The sequence below is a fragment of the Lipotes vexillifer genome, unplaced genomic scaffold (genome assembly GCF_000442215.2).
Source record: "Lipotes vexillifer unplaced genomic scaffold, Lipotes_vexillifer_v1.1 scaffold618, whole genome shotgun sequence".
Classification (NCBI taxonomy): Eukaryota; Metazoa; Chordata; class Mammalia; order Artiodactyla; family Lipotidae; genus Lipotes; species Lipotes vexillifer.
This window is the reverse complement of record NW_006799025.1, coordinates 2064169-2069175: the sequence shown is the minus strand read 5'-3', so window position 1 is coordinate 2069175 and position 5007 is coordinate 2064169. Positions and strand designations below refer to the sequence as shown.

Sequence of the window (5007 nt, the reverse complement as noted above, 5' to 3'; positions counted from 1 at the left end):
TTGAATTCCTGCCGGCTCAACCTCTCTGATAAGGCAGCAGTAAGCTCCTTAGCTTTCCAAAGCCTCAGTGCCTCCCACTGGCCTCCCCAGGTATGTCTGATCACAGTCTGCCTTTCCATCTGCCTCCGTAGAAGTCCTCGGCATTCACTCTCTGCTCACAGGGCCGAGCTGGACTACTCGCTTCTCTCTGAGCTTTGCCCGCACTTTTCTGCCTCCATGAGTTTGCTCAGGTTCATCGCTCAACCAGACATGCTCTCAGTTCCCCTCTACCTGTCAAGATTCTACCCATCCCTCAAGGCCTGCATTGTGTGCTTTGATATCCACGTTTACCTTCTTTCATCCCATCTACTCCTTTAGGCATTTGTCTACTTTTTCTTGAACACGCCCCCAACCTTCTGGGATGCAAGAATAAACAAGCAAGCAAACAAACTTGAGCTCATGCACATCTCCTACAGAGCCTACAATCACTTTCCATTCTGCTTGGAATCAAGAGTGCACAGGATGTAAATATCGAATACATTCACTTGGTGTTCAAAGCCTATTTTCCAAGCATTTAATTTATTTCTACTATGTGCCAGACTCAGAGCTTGGCAATAAGATACAGATGCGATAGCTAAGTTGACAAACAGCATACAGTCTGTGAAGTGCTCCAACACAGGTGAGCACAGCAAATTTATTGGAGTGGTACTAGTTCAGGTGAGTCAATAAACGGATGAAAGAATGGATGAATACGTGAATGAATAATTTATTTTAATTCTCTAGAGCTGACATTTAGTACTCTGCAGTCCTCCTGATGGGTAAATCACCCTGATAATCTTCTGCTGCAACTACAATGCATATGCTAATTTCTTCCTTCACAACATTTGTTATAACACTCAAGTGATACAATATAGTTCTAGTGAATTCTGTACACCTGCTTTCTTGGGTATGTCATCCTGGTTTTTATTATGACATGGACTGAGGTCTCCAACTGCAAAATTAAAAACATTAATTTGGGAATTTTAAAAGTAATGTTTAAGCGTGAGGTTAACCTAATGGTTCATTATTAAAAACAGCTAAAGTATATTTAATGCTTCTTTGATTTATGTTTCGTCCTTGTGTGTAATCTTAACACTTTATTAATTTACTTTCCCTGGGTCTCTACGATGATTTGAAACATCCTCTTTTCAGAGTTCACTGCAAAAAGAACATCAAGGTCTTATTTTTTTGGACTTTTTCTGTTTTACAGCCTTTTCACTAAAAAATTTCCTTTTACCTATTCTGGTTCTTCTATTTTGTCTGTTAATCACAGAAATTAAGGAGGCTTCCTGAACCTATACCGTACTTGACATCATGATCTAGTAGGTATTTTAAACTGAGTCTATACTCGTACACTTCAGAGATCCAGTGACTCAAGATCATTGTGTTGTACAAGGTCAGACAACATACAATTTGGACACGAGATCTTTCTTTATATCCTTCAGCAGAAGTTTAGTGGGGACTACTCAACAAAATTGCCATATAACAAACAGTCAGATGTGATCTGCAGTTGAGTTTAGAAGTGTTTCTTTAGTCGGTCAGTTTTCCTTCTTTCTTTTTTCTTGTTTTCATCCTGAGTTAGACCCCTGTGAGCTCAGACTCATAAAATGAAAGACATCATCATTTTTTGTCTGTTTCAGTCATTCAGCAAATGTTTATTGAATACCTACTACGTGCCAGGCTTTTTTTCTAGACACTAGAGTGTCTAGAAAGAGAAGAAGCTGGAGACTAATTAGAAGGCGCTGGAGATGTCTCTTAGGAGGAGAAAAATAAAGTAAGGAGAGGTGATTGAGAATGACTGAGGAGGGACGTGTATTTTATACACATTGTTCAGAGAAAGCCTCTCTCCAATGAGATGCATTTGAGCAGAGACCTGATTGGAGCAAGCCTTGCAGACAACTGGGGCAGAAGATTCCAGAAAGAGTAGCAGCAAGTGGAAGTGGTAAGCTTCAAGACTTTGCATGCTTAAGGAACAGAAAAGAAGCCAGTGTGGCTAGAATAGAGTGATCACCACAGAGTGGTAGGAAGTGAGATCAGAGTGGATGTGAGTGGTGACATCATATAGGATCTGTCAGCCCTGGGAAATAGTCTATATTTTATTCTAAGAAATAGTCTATATTTTATTCTAAGAAATGGTATTGGAAGGACCTGAGCCAAGGGGTTACATGCAATCTGATAGGTGCTTTAAAGGATAACTTTAACTACAGATTGCATTCGTTTTCTTATGCCACACAACAAATTACTACAGATTTAGTGGCTTAAAACAACCCATGTTTCTTACCTCACATTAGACATGGGTCATGAGTCAGAGAGGAGGGCCTACTTAGCCAGATTCTCTGCTCAGGGTCTCACACATCTAACATCAAGGTGCCAGCTGGGCACCTTGTTCTCATTTGCAGCCCAGGGTCCCGTTCCAAGCTCGTGGAGGTTGTTGGTAGAATTCACCTCCTTGTGGTTCCAAGATTGAGGTCCAGATCCCCAGTTTTTTGTTTGTTTGTTTGTTTTTAGCACCTTAACCATTTTTTCTATTGTGGTAAAAAAAAACACTCATCACATAAAATTTATCATCTTAACCCTTTTTACGTGTACAGTTCAGTAATGTTAAGTATACTCACATCGTTGTGAAACAGATCTCCAGAAATTTCTCATCTTGCAAATCAGAAATCCTATACCCATGAACCAATTCCCCTTTCCCTCCTCCCCTCATCTCCCGGCAACCACCATTCTGCTATCTCTCTCCCTATGCATTTGACTGCTTCAGCTAACTCATCTAAATGGAATCATACAGTATTTGCCTTTTTGTGGTTGGTTTATTCTTTGATTTTGTTGGCCGTCAGGCTGCCGGGGTGGGGCTGGGGGAGCCCTCTCAGATGCTAGGGGCCACTCTCAGTTCCTAGCCATGCACCCCTCACACACCCTGGCAGCTTACGTCTTCAAAGCCAGCAGGAGAATCTCTCACACTTTGAATCTCTCTCTCTCTTTTTCCAATTTGCCGAGACAGAGCCTTCTGTAACATGACATAATCTTCCCCATCACCTTTGTTGTCCAGTGTCACCTAATCAAGGAAATGACTATCCCATCATATTCAGAGGTCCTTCCCATCCTCAAGTGGAGGGTGTGTACAACTGGGTGTGGGAATTTGGGGGGTCATCTCGGAATCCTGCCTACCGGGTAAGTGGGGAACAAAATTGTGTGAGGGGCGAGAGAAGAAGCTGGAGACTAATTAGAAGGCGCTGGAGATGTCTAAGCCATTGCTTCTCAAAATTTAACATGTGTGTGACTCTCCTGGGGATTGGGGTAAATTGTAGATTCTGACTTGGTAAGGCTACAGTGGAGGCCTGACTCTCCTGACAATCTCCTAGGTGATGGTGTTGCATGTGGAACAGCTAGACTTACAGGCCAGTGATGACGGTGACCTGGGCTAAGGGTGCTAACAGTTGAGATGAGAAATGATCTGATTAAGGACATATTTTGAAGGTAGACGCAAAAGGGCTTGCTGAGGAGGAAACAGAGGCACCAGGATGACTTCTGTGTTTAGGGGATGGCGGTGATTATAGGAGGCACTTGTAGGGCAGAAATCCAGTGTTCAGCTGTGGATGTGCTAAGTTAGAATCCAAGTAGAGATGAGCACTAAATGCTGTGGACAAAACAGGTTATAAATCATATTCAGTGCTCTAGAGACTTAAAACTTTGTGCTTCTATGCACCACAACTATGAGACTCTTCCTAAATGTGCTCAGAATTCATTGTACTGTTTGAAAAACTGTAAGCAATAAAAAGTGCTTTATTGTTTCTACTGCAATTTCTTTCTCTGATTCTCTTGCACTGACACTAGTAAAACAAGCAGTGTTTTCTTGTCCCTACGCCAGTGTTCTTTACAGTGAAATTAACGTATTAGTACTCAAATTGTTAAAGCTGTTCCCAGAAGCCAAAATGTGCATCACTGTGCATATTAAAAGCGTATTGTATTCAAGTGCTCTCTAAAAAGAGAGCTAGATTTTAAAATAAAATAAAATTTCAGCACCTATTATTGATTCTGGTGTATGCCTCACTAGGAGATGAATTACCAAATTTTCCCTGGCTATATAGGCAGTTTCAAGGTGCGAGTAATTATTATTTCTTTCCTGGGTTAAATTATGCAAAATTAGCTTTATCACATTATGAGAGCTTGCATGTAAGTCGATCCTCACTGATTCCCTTATCCCAAAAAGAAGATGGCATAGACTAGAGTTGTACGGAGTGTATGTTTTCTTATAATTTCTCTGAACATCAACCATGTGAAATCCTGGTCTTACCCATACTCATGTTCTGAAAGAAAAGCATTTGAAAGGATAGAAGCTGAAAACGGTGCGGCTACCTGCTCTTTCATGGAATGGCGGCAGAAATGCTAGAGTTTAGCTAGAGAAAAGGTTGAGACTTGGACTCACAACATTGCGTATATTTTAATAGATGAACATTAAATAAAACATACCCATTGTTAGCACTGCTTGGGTGCTTAGCTAAGTTAATGTCCAGTGAAATAGGTTTTGAGAGATGGTTTGTGGTTTCAGGTAGTGGTGAAATAAAGGCAACACAGGGCAATTTGGGTTTAGAGGACTACTCGTTCTGTGGAACAGATGAAAATTCACTTCACTGTAAGCAAAAATCTTTAGAGAAAGCCCTGTTTTATTTTTTCTATTGTTAAACCATAAAATCTGTTAGGCTTTATAACCAGGAAAAAAAAGGGGGAGAGGGGAAGGAAGGAGATATTTCAAGGAGAGCCTGATGATTACATTTTTATAAATAAGCCCTGAGCAGATGGAAATTAAACCAAATCGTTCAACACAGGGATAAGAGAAAGTCTAAAGGGACCTCCCCCCACCCCATCCCCGTGGAGAGTACTAAGGAAATCAGAACTTAACTCCTCTCATCTGGACATGCTTCAATCTGGAACCCTGAGCTAGGACTAACTATCTGCTAGGACAAGTAGGTTTTCTGTTGATTTGGAAGA

General features: G+C 41.0%; 1 protein-coding gene across 1 annotated transcript in view; it reads left to right on the top strand.

Annotated features, from left to right (window-relative positions):
• Positions 1-5007, top strand: part of PTPRZ1 (protein tyrosine phosphatase receptor type Z1) — a 164867-nt gene that overhangs the window by 83545 nt on the left and 76315 nt on the right. The window lies entirely within an intron of this gene.